The sequence below is a fragment of the Microcaecilia unicolor genome, chromosome 6 (genome assembly GCF_901765095.1).
Source record: "Microcaecilia unicolor chromosome 6, aMicUni1.1, whole genome shotgun sequence".
Classification (NCBI taxonomy): Eukaryota; Metazoa; Chordata; class Amphibia; order Gymnophiona; family Siphonopidae; genus Microcaecilia; species Microcaecilia unicolor.
In genome coordinates this window covers 221,775,630-221,788,064 of record NC_044036.1, presented here as the reverse complement: position 1 = coordinate 221,788,064, position 12,435 = coordinate 221,775,630, and the positions used below count along the sequence as shown (strand labels likewise).

Below are 12,435 nucleotides of genomic sequence, written 5' to 3'. Positions count from 1 at the left end.
GTAATCTCTCTATATATGTCTCTTGATTTAAAGCATTTACAAAGGCACACAAGTATTTTTAGTGCATGCTAAAAATAAGCATGTGCTAAATGCTGGAGACACCCATATATTCCTATGACCGTCTCTAGTATTTAGCTCACACTAAAGCTGTTGTGCATTCTAATTTTTCTCTTATTCCTCTGCTGGCAGTGCTGTTTTCAGAATTATCATAATGTATGCTGACATCATTGCATGATGTCACTGTTGTCACGCTCGTGAGGAGAAGTGAGCCCTTGGGCCACTGCCGAGGAGCAGCAGCGGCAGGCAAATCACCCAAACAGGAGGCAAGGCAGACCACAGACAGACGGGCACAGGCCGGACTGGAGCAGAAGCACTAAGCAGAAGCAAGAGAATAGTCCATGAATCACGCAGAGTCTTACCGGCAGGCAGCAAAGCAGCAGGGAAACCAGTGTATAATTATACTACAGCAAGAGGCCCTCACTGGATGCCTACCGGAAGGGTGGAAGGCCAGATTTTAGGACTCAGGCTGTAAAAATACCAGCTAGGTTTAAAAATCTATGACTGGCTGAGCAAGGACTTGCTTTTCCTGCAAGTTAATATGTGTTCTAGCTTAAGACCTATCCACTGGAATAGTGGCAGGCCAAGCTACATAGCTTTAAACAGCTGAAAAGCATTGACTAGGCCTGATAACAAGCTGATGGCCTTATAGCAGAGAACCTGCAATAGCAGGACTGCATGATGAGTCTTAATGAAACCTGGTACAACTTTCAAATTGAATGTAATACATATGATGTAGAAATTATGGATGAAAATGGAAAGTTTGGTTTGTAAGATGGAGAATGTTTTTAATAAGTTGGCACTCAGATCACAGGATGATATGAACCTGATATATCCAAATTTAGATATCTTCATAACAAAAGTTGTTTTGTTCTTGTTTGGATGTTTGGATACCCGTATCTAAGGAAATGTTTACAAAAAGGGAAATGTCTCAATCTCTCAAAATAGCTAGAACAGGAAAGGAGATGGTACAGATGGTACAGATGGACACCTGGCCGGAAAGCAAAGTATGATTCATAGATTAAGCAATATTAGAGAAAAAAAGGACCAGATACTATATAAAGAAGGGCATCAGATAGATCGTTGGAGGTTCTCCCCAACGCATCTAGGACGCAGAGCTCCGGTCAGCTGAATCCAGAATTTGTCTGATGAATGTATTGAATAGAAGACTTTATTTTGGTAAGAATAAACAAAATCCTATTTCTGAAAACTATCTTTGTCTTTATTTCTACTGTTTATCTATCATTTGCTCTACCAAATAATCCACACACAGGTGACACTCACTTTTCCAACTAATTAGGGTAGATTTTAATAATATATATGTGGGAACATAAATGGCCCAAGATACACCTAGATCCTGAAAGACAGAAAGCTGTGGTCATGGGAATAAGGTGTGAACTCCGCCTTCTGATGCCTTCCCAGAACAGACCCCCATGGGTCTGGGTAACCCTGGAGGGGTCTAAAAGGGGGGCATTAAAACAGTGGTGACCACCGTCCGCTGTCGTCCTATTCCCTGTTCCATGCTTTGCAGTCCCTTTTCCTTTCTTTTGTGTTTCATCTTGGCCGCAAGAGGGGAGATTCTATGCGTCCAAGATCTCCTTGGGATGCTGCTCATGACTTCCCTTTCACCTTATGCTTTCCCCCTTTTTCCTTTCCCTCCCCGTCCCATGTCTACATGCCTACTTTGTCCGGGCGTCTCTTTACCTGTTTCTCGCTGTCTTCTCTGGCTGCGTTTTTGTCCACGTCCTATTCCCTGTTTTCCTTCCCACGTCTCTATCTGACTCTTGCAGTTCTTACCTCTCCTATTTGCCCTCTCTGTTTTCTGCTGTTGTTTTCTTGCCTGTAAGGGTTCTATGATGCCCCATCTCTGTCTTTCTTTATTCTCTGTCCTCCTCTCACTGCACCTGTATTAGGGCTGTGCAGTGCTTACTGTCTGTGATGCCTTCCCCATGTTTATCTGTCTGTAGATCTTGGGGAACACTAAGATCAAGAATTTCCTCCCCGTCGTCTCATGTCCCTTATAATAGCAATCTGCTCTTCTCTCTCTAAGTTTTCACTCTTTCCTGTGGTTAAGCCACTGCTACTTTCCTTTCCGTTATACTTTCCTATCGCAGTCAGTGCACTCTGTCCGTCCTCTCGTATACTCTCTGCCCTGTTCTCCCGTCCACCTTTATCTGTTGCTCTTGTGACTGGGTCTTTCTTCCTACTTATCTGTTTTTATGATCAGTTCTATTCTTGGTTAACTTCTGTGCGGCATTGCGCTCACAGATTGCACCATCTGTCCTCTGTCTCTTTGTTTCTGTAGAGACTGTTCACTAGGAGGGTATCTTCATTTCCGTCCTCCCTTCTGTCTCACTTGCCTATTTTGTGTATTCCCGTTATGTATCTTATGTATATCTACTAACGCTATTCTTCTGCCTTTATTTCACTGGACTGGCATATACCCTGGTGAAAAGTGCCCACTTGAGGGGTACTGGGAACTGGTATTCAGTCCGCTCCTTTTCTAACCCCTTCCTCTGGTACTATTCTGTTTTTCTGCCTTCTCCCTCTGTTCCCTTATCGCTTTCTCCTTCTGCGCTTGGCTGGCACATTTGTTTTTCTGTCCCTGTCCTTTTGTGAGTCTGTCTAACGATTGTTATGTGATAAGTGCTCTTATATCTCTTCTTTTATTCATCACCTATACACTGTCCCTTTCGAGTGCTTGGTGTGTGCAAGGGTACGAGTGGCATCTAGGTTCTAGGCTGGGAGACCACGCCTAGCAGATGCTGGCTGTTTTTTCTCGTTTCGCCACGATTGTCATTAGCGGTCTCATGCTGGCTATTCTTAGCCTAACGCCTTGACATTTCGTGTCTTAAGTCTCCGTCCTCCCTTGAGCGAAGCTTCTCCTGTCTTTTTAGGCTATTCAGTGTATGTTGAAGTTGATCCCCGTTATGTTTCCCACCTTCCCTACCTGTAGATCATGTGTTCCTACTTTTGTCTGAGCTCCTATTCACTGCAGTTCCCTGAAATCCTATATCTCTTCTTTGAAATCATTCTGGTTTGTGTGTTTTCTGAACTATACTTCAAAGCTGACAGCCCACAGAGCCCCCACCTCCTTTCCTGCCTATACACTTCTGCTTTTAGATCTTGTACGGAGGGAGTGGCCCTACCCTGCCCTCCCTGAGATCTGTGCTTATTTCCTCCGTGCTGTACTCAAACCTCTGATTCTGTTTTTGGCCAATGTTGATTTCTCCCCATCCCTGTTAGAAACTGTCTTGATGTGTCTTTGTGAAAGATTTCAATCTTAAAACTGCGTAGTAAGTCTTACTTCCTTATTTTTCTGTTACTGCCACGCTCCATGGGCACTCTTACCCCTCCCCTCCTTCCTTCCTGTCATACAGCTATAAACCACACTTATTTCTATGCCTGCCTGCTTTGGAAACCCTCCGTCTGAAACTTTCATGATATTATAAATCTCCACTTGAGAAGTTCCGGTCTGTATTCTGTCTCTGTTCCCCGTAGCCACTTTAGATACTTCCGGGTTTAATTTTCGCTGCATAGACCCCGTCTCTGCCACTTTCGGCACCTTTCCGCCATACTCATTATATGTGAAACTGTTACTATGCTCTAAGTCTTCTACCTTTGTATTTTGTCTTTGCTAAAAGTCCCACAAGTCCTGCACTAATCCTGACAGTTGTCTGCCTTAAGCTCCCGTTGTTACTGCTTTTCTGAGTAAATTTGCCACTTTTTTCTGTACCCCCTCTTTCCTGTCACAGCCTCGGCTGTAAGCCTCTTACATTCTGTTGCAATTTATCTCACTTCCACCTATACTTTCTCCTTGCAAAAGGTTTCTTGGCCATTATACGGCATTCTCCTGTCCCCTGGCTCTGTGACTAGTTTTTCTAAGCTATTTGGACTTCAGAAGCATGCTCTTCTCCTTCATGTATTGTCAGTGCTTTGTACTGTAAGTTATGGCTGGCTGTCAAACTATACGGCCATCTTCCGGTCTGATTAATGCTTTTTCTTTTCCTTCCTCTCCACCCATTATGGGTGTAGCCCTGGGCATAACTCCACACCTCAGATACGCCTTCTGCCTCCGTTTTGTATTCGTCCCCTGCATAACTCACTTTTTTATTGCTTTTGCGTGTTTAATCCATTGGGGGTCAAATAAAATATAACTAATGATATTTCATAGTCGCTATTCTGTTGGTTTGTCCTTGTTAATTGCTCCTGTATAGTTACTACTGTGAAATGTATTCCTTTTTAATTTTGATGGTCTCTTGGCTACTATTTTTAGTTGTAATTTTAAATTTGTATTTGTCCTAGTAGCTGTTATCACACCCTTTTAATTTACAATTTGTTTTGGGACAATGTTATACTTTTAATTAATAATGCTTGAGGTTTGTCATTTATTTTCCTATTTAACATTTGCTTTTGGTCATTTCTAGCTTGTGTAATCGGTTCTGAATTCACTTTTATATTAAGATTTCCTATTGTTGACAATGCCAGCCGATGTTTCTTTCTCCCAAGCTGTGCATAATTTCATATATAATTGCTGAGGTTTTCCTGAACTAGTAGTTTGAAATGGGGCTTTATTGTGACATAATTAGGAAACATATCTTTACAGTTTGCTGTTTAAACACTATATAGATTATATCCTGCTCTCGTTATAAGCTAGGCGCTATGCTGTCCCCGCCCATCAGCTTCTATTGCTTGTACTATATATGGACATTTTACTGTTTGTGTTATACTGCGCTAGATATGAGGAGATCTTATTCACTCTCTAGATAAGATTCTCATATGCTTTGCATTTCCGATACTCATGTAGTTCTGGTTTCTTGTGCTCTGTTTTAATGGCGTACTCGTTTAAGAGAAATATACGTTGCAGCCCCAGCACCGTACTATTGTGTTAGTTAATGGTTTGACTTTAAATAATACCACAAGCCTGCTTATCTTCAGGAAACATGGGTTTTTGAATCCTGGTTTTGAACAGTATTATAGATTGTCAGAATTATAAATTGTCCTCATATTTAAGTCTCATTTGAAGGATGTTTTTTGATAATTTCAATAACCGGTGAGCCTGACTATATTATAACGTTATCTACATGAAATACTGCACTTCCTCGCTTGCATTGTGGTTTTCGTCTTCCGAGTGCATACAGCCTGGACTGGCTTATTTTAAACACTGGCAGTAATGAGTTATGTTATTATGTTTCCTGATGAATATTTCTACGACCTGAGAATGACAATCACTTTTAAATAATATGGTTCTATAATGAATTAAATTGTGTAAGTCCTTATAACAAGTTTTCTGTTTTTACTCGACAGCATTGTGAACTCGGATCCAATACAGCAAATCACATGAAATTACAATGGTTTATTGTTTTATTAACAGCTAGATAACCCCTTGTATAACTTATATGATAGTAGAAGTATTATGTACTATATAGAAGCATTTCTTTGCTTTTACCTTAATAGATATGTATATAAAATAAGTTTAGCCTTTCCGGTTGAGAAGATGATGGCTGCGTGCCATGAGAATACAGCGTTGCTTCACTTCTTCAGTTATTTCCTGTTGGTTCTTTATAACCCAACCCACCTTCTCTTTCCTTCTAATGCTGCAGCTGTTCTGTTTGTCATCATTTAGACATATCATTTCAGTCACTGAGTAGTATGTATGTTTTATGCCGTATGATTAGAAGTTCTTGGTGTAAGAATCACATGTTTTAATTTGTTTCTTCCCTTTCACCTGGTTAGGCACAAAAGCTTCCTGCCATTGCATTCGGGTTTATTTTATTTACTATGTTCCTTTTCTGAGTGTATGGGTATTAACTTGTCATATTTGCACCACGATTCTGGTGTCCTGTTTCACAATTTATTATAATATATGCTTCTCTTATATTTTCCTGTTTAGATGCTACTTCCAACCTATCCGGTACCCGCCCCAAAAGCTTTTAATATGTATTTACCTTTATTTCATTTATTCTAGGGGTATAGCTCTGGACTACACATGTTACAATGCCTTTCTTGCCTTTAGTTGAAATCGGTGTTTCAGTAACATATATGGTTATCCCCTGTTACTCTTATTATAGTATGTAGAAGTATCATGTCTTGTTTAATGTCTATATTTTGTTTCCATACACAGCTCCCAACATAACTTTACAATTTATTTTCTGCCTTACATTACAAATTAGGTAGGCCCAGTTTTTACCATATAATATGTACACTTTATTTTTATTTCGCAGCTGGATCCTTAAAGTCTTCAGAATCGGCTGCTGCCCTTAAGGTGCCCTACAGTTCGTCCCTCATATACGTAAATATACAAACATGATGCCAGGCTCTGCTGTTCCAGGCTGGAGATTATTGCCAGGTCCTTGTTTACATTTTGTAATTTAAATTTGGGAAATTTTTACTCCAATTCCCTATACTCTATACCTTTTCCATTTCTATATCTTTATCTTGCAATAACTTAGAACAATTGACAATTACTGGTACTGACTGGGATTGCGGTAAACCACCCCATATTGGGACTAATATCTGCCATAGGCAGGTTAACCGTGGTTGGGGTGACAGTAACTAAAATTATAGATTTTGGAATATACACCTGTTTTAAGGTGTCCTCTAGTGAGGTGTTTGATTTTGCGTAACTGGCATATCTGGCCCCCTTGGATATACTTATAGCTGGTGTCGATCAGTTGCTTGGATTTCACTACTGATCTAGAGGTTAGTCGGGAGGGTGCCTGTCCTAATTCCGGCAGGGTATATCCTGGATTTCTGAGTCTAGAACGCTTAGGAACGTTAACTGGGGGTGTGTATAGGTCAATGACTAGAATGTACACTATGTATAATCCCTAATCTTCAAACTTTTTTTTTCTTTAATACTTTCATTAATTTTAACGCTTATATTGGGTTGTGAGCAAATGTTAGTTCTCTGTCTCTCCGAATTGTGGGGATTCCTTTACCATCCATTTTGTGAGTAGTTAAATCTTGTACAAGTACTTTGATGGTGGAGTGAGTTCCTATTTCTTTGGACAGACTACATAAGGTCTGGACATTAAAAGTTATTTGAGTTATGAAAGATACATAAGAGTTATTGGATTTATTACTGAAGATACATAAGAGTTATTGGAGTTATTACAGAAGATACATAAGATGTTTGATATAGTGTAGAAACAGTTAGATAGAGTTCAGGGACTGATGCTCTGCGAAGCTTCCACTTGCTGAGGGGCAAATTCTTGTGTTGTCCCTATGGTAGGTGACAGTGCCTAGTTAGGGATTGTTAGGGGTTTAGATACAGCTAGGGTACTAACACAAACATAGTTTTAGGGACATGTAAATACTTGGATATAGCTTAGGTACTAACCCAGATTTCGTCATAAATAATGTAGGGAATTTAGTAAGCATGGTTAGAGTAGTTAGGGAATGACGGAACAGACATTTGAGTCCTTTAGCTTAGATTTTGCGCGGTGCGGTGTCCCCCGCCTTATATCTATCTGTCTACCCGGCGCAGGGTAACACAGTAGTGGGGGTGTGCCGTTAAGGTATCCCCACCGAGACGGTGGTGTGACCTTTCGGATTTCCTCCGTGGACCTGTAGTTTATTGTCACGTTAGTTGTGATAATCTATGGAGTTGGTGATTTTTAGTTGTATTCATAGTCGGATTTCTATTGGCAATTTTATATTCGGATTTCTTGAGGAGATAATAGTAACAGATAGTAGTGATATAGGTGTTATATAAGACTAGATTTGCCAGTACAATTTGACACAACCCAGATATCGGTGTTCTACCATACCAGAGTTCTGGTACCCAATTCATTATGCTGCCTCTTGAAAGAGTGATAAATCACTTCCTAGGAGACCACATAAATCTTATAAAGTTTTGCCAAATATGGCATTCCTGGAATAAGTTTCAGCCTGGACTCTCGTGGCCCCGTAAGGGCACCTTTAATACCAAAAATCTGCAAAGGTTATTAGACTTTATTTACACATACACACCCGATTCCACCCGTCATCTCCATTATCAGATCCTCAGTAGATGGGTATCGACTATCACAGATTATGTGATCCCAGACACTGTCGATCTGACATCGTTATTGATACCTGGTGAGGTCAATTTTAATCCGCGGCCTAGTAGACGGCCCCCTGCAGGAGCCGATTCATTCATTCCACATAGATCCAATGCTCCTAGTGCTAACAATCAGTGCCGGGACTATCGCTCTCAGCCTACTCCCAGCCACCGAACTGAAGTACAGTGCAACCGTTGTTTCCAATTAGGACATTACGCCATGGAATGTCCGTGCTGGCACTTTCCTCATAGTCAATACCGTCAATCTCCTTCAGACTCCCCATCGCTACGTGTCTCCCGGATGCAGATACGACAGCCACAGAGAGACCGCAGGCGACCGAGTGACCTCCCCTCGTTAGATAACCCACATCACCAGGACTGTAGGAATGATTACCCTGATAATCGTGGCCGCCGGTCTCAACCTAAAAAAGGCCCACCCATCACTAATATACGACCCAGAGACTACCATTCTGGCCCTAGTCCTGATTGCTATGCCAATGTCCAGTGTTATCGCTGCCAGCAATATGGCCATTATGCCTTTCAGTGTTCTCAACCACCACATAATCTGCCCCGAGCTCAAGTTCGGGCAATGCGGCTATTACGCAACCGTCTGTCCACGACCACGACTACGCGTACCTATAAAACACAGATCTGATTTTGTTGCTCTCAGTTACTCATACTACTCAGCTCCTCATTTGATATCCAGAAACCATTTATCTGTATATGTGTTGGTGTGATGTTTCTGTTTCTATTACAGGTGATATGTCTTTATTTTATATTTTTCTAGGTTTAATTGCAAGTGTATATTTATGGTACCATACAAATGACCTAACTGAGTCAGCAAGTTCTTTATTTGCTTTTATGCATACCTTCCCTGGGGAGTTCTTATCAACTGCAGGGATGAGCGATCCCCAGAGGATGTTCATTTTATGTTTTTTATATATACCTTAACTGACTTATTTATGCCATTTTACTTTATACGGGATCCCTTTTAAATAAAAGCTGTGTATTGCTCATTGTTAAAATGTTTGCTGCTTTTACTATTGCGCTGTTTAAATTGATGTGACATTGACTTCTTTAGTTTCTTCATGAATATAAAGTCTTTATTTTTGAAATCTCTTTATGGAGTGTGTGATGTCTGAAAGCGTTTCATTATTTCCTTGTCTAAGAAAGAAGAAATATTTAATAACCATTATCCGTTATATGGAATAAATGCGAGAAATATTCCCTTGAACTGGCCATTTGGGGGAACATTTTGCGCTGATCATAGATTTTGTAGTATTCTTGAACAGAGAATTGGTGAAGATTTCAGACATAAATAAGGAAAATTATGCACTCCACTTTCTGATTCCTTTCTATTTAAAACAGGTTATCACAATAACCCCTGGAATGCCAACTATTGCTCTTTTTATCTCTCTGTCTTTCACTGCGAGTGATTGTGAGACAAACTGGTGTAGATTATTTGTGTGCAACGGTCCTGGAATTCATGCTTTGTGTATTTAACTAACACCTTGCTTCAACTAACTCTTGCCACGTGGTGGTTTTGTCTTGAAGGGATATGCTTCTTCCTACTTCTTTGATTGATTGAGAAGGGTTACTTAAACTCTATGTGAAGGTCAATCAAGGGTGGCTGCACTTTTGAAAGTTTTTTTCTTCAATTTATCTTTTTCAAGGAACCTTTTTCTTGCATTGCCATCTGAATATGCCTTGCTGCAATTCAGATGTATAATATTTTGTTTTATTTTTATTTTTATTTTTTTTTTTATCCTATTTTTATCTTACACCCTTCAGGGTGCTTTTCTAAAATTTTTATTTTTTTATTTTTTCATTTTCGATGCTTTGTTTCTTACCCTGCCTCCTTCCTGGCCCCCATTTATACCCACGACCCGCCTCCTAATTCTTGTATTTACGCAATGGTTCTTCATGACTCCCGCTAGCATTATGACTTCTTCCAATAAATTAACCACATAAATTGCACTACTGGTCTGTTTAAGTTTTGCCTTTCCCCAGATGGATACAGGAATTCCGTTGACGTCCCTCACCGAGGAGACGACCGCTAGCAAAGAAGAGCTACCCGCTAATGTATCTGATCTGAAGGCTATGTTGCAGCAAAGAATCGCTAAATTAAAGGACAGATGCACAGACCCCAACATTACCCGGTGTGAGATACGAGACATTATTGAGCGTGAGTTTCAACAGATGCATCGATTGGTCCATGAGCGAAAGAGACAGGCTCTCCACTTACTGGAGTTGCAAGAAGCTTTGACCTCTACCCTTCTTTCTGAATCATCTAGCTCGTAAGTCCTGCTGGGGGCCCAACCCTTGGTGAATGGTAGTCATCGCAGGTGAAGATTCCATACCTACTGGCAATAGATTGCAACGCATTATCCGTGCCTTTAGACTATTTTGTTCACCATATTTTTGACCCTCCATACATCAATAACTCGAACAATCAATTTATATTGTTGGTTTTTTCCTTTTTTGTACTCTTTTCTTTTGTTCCATATACTTTACCATTGTTATTTGATCACCTCTTCGTAATAATTACCAATCTGTCTTGCACATTATGCAAGTCAGAAGTGGGGATATATTATGCAAATCCCAATTCCTAGTATTAAGAGGGTTGAAGTTGAAGCTCTGACCCCTACCAATCAGGAGATATAATTTCATATATACTATTGCTATTTATGTAAATTGGCTTTTCGTTATTGAACCCTTATGGTTTTCCCTTTTGCTTTTGCACTTATTTAGCACTGTTTTCTCCATGTTTACATTGTCTTTCACGTCTCTTGACATCTATATATTATTTTTGCTTATTCAATTCACACTGATTATGCCCACCAAGATATAGCAATGTATCATTCAGGCATACAGTTATTTTGCTTATTCCCTTGCTAGCCTCTGACTCTTGATGGACTGATTATGATGGGGCATGCCTAGAATAAAGACATGGAAAGATCCAAGTTTGTACACCACAAGTACGTCTTCAAGATCTATCCAGGCCCAAATGATGTTAGATCCCCCAAGGTTGTGGCAATAATCTTTACACCTTGCAAACTACTGGATCACAAGTTTTGGGTCCATGTGAAAGATATACGGGTTTACTCAGCCACAGAACCTGAGGTTACCAGCCTAACCATCTCAAGACCAGCCACTTCCTTCAGCAGGCCAGCCTGAAAACCCAGATCTCCGTCCAGATTCTTCAGCGCTTCCACCGCCTCAACCATGATCGATGAAAGAGGATTAAGAACTGATACTTAATTTGAGATTTACTGTTGCTGTTTATGGACATTATAGATTCATATTTTGTTTTATTTTCAGTTTAGCAGTAATCCTGTCTATATATTGAAAAGGTTTTATTTTTATTTTCCTATTATTTCCTTTATTGTTCTAATTGTTTTTCTAAGACTTTCCCCGTTATTTCTGTTTATGTAATTTAAATTGAAGTTGATATTGCTCAGATACAAGGGTAACATCAAACCCTAATACTGGCTATGATATCATAATGTAGGTGTAAACCCTGTTAGTATCAACCACTTATGCAATTGTTTAACTCTGGTGTAGGCTTACTTAAGCTGCATGTCTTTCTGTAGGTTTGACTAAGCTCCAAGTGGGGTAACGGATATGTAAAATGCTTCCCATACTTCCAGGTCATTATGCATATGTCATGCTCCATGCATGACCTTTGTTAATATAAATATTCCTAGGATTGACCATTTTTGGCAGTATTAGGCAACCTCATACTTGCTATCCACTTTTTAGTGCTCATGATTGGATGCCAATGATGAGTAATAGTAAGGTCCAGGAATTCCGACCTGTTTAAGGATTCTGAATACCTACAACCTTAAACAGCCTGCAAACAGAGTACTAACCATATATTTGTTGAGCCCATAACAATGCTTAATCGAAACCACTGTTCCTTCTCAAGACCACTGAGATAGATACATTAGATTATCTCCCCATGCACTATGCAATAGATACAATAGAAGCCATAGAAAGACCTGAAAGTGTTTATTAGTACGATCCACCTGAAATTGCTATTACCTATACTTCATGGGATTTTGTAGATGAACTCATGGATTTGTCCCATTCATAAAACCTTTCTCACTACAGGTTTGAGTAAGTCTCAAGAGAGATGACATCAGGATTAAGGCCCAAGGGATTAGGTAATATAAAGGGAATTCCATATACCCAAAAATATACCACCTAAGAATGAAGTTTCCTGTCTTGCACCATACCTTCCAGCAATTTGTAAGACCAAAACTCCCCCTCTAATTTGATAGCTTGCCACCTTCTGGAACGGATGATGACGAGCTTGACGAGCTTTGTGTCAC

The 12,435-nt window shown here is 40.0% G+C and overlaps 1 long non-coding RNA gene across 1 annotated transcript; it reads left to right on the top strand.

Moving 5' to 3' along the window:
• Nucleotides 1-1,276: 1,276 nt before the first annotated feature.
• Nucleotides 1,277-12,049, top strand: LOC115473138. Its single transcript, XR_003942612.1, has 3 exons — nt 1,277-1,538; nt 4,931-4,934; nt 12,039-12,049. It is a non-coding gene; the product is annotated as an uncharacterized LOC115473138 (long non-coding RNA).
• The last annotated feature ends 386 nt before the right edge of the window (nt 12,050-12,435 follow it).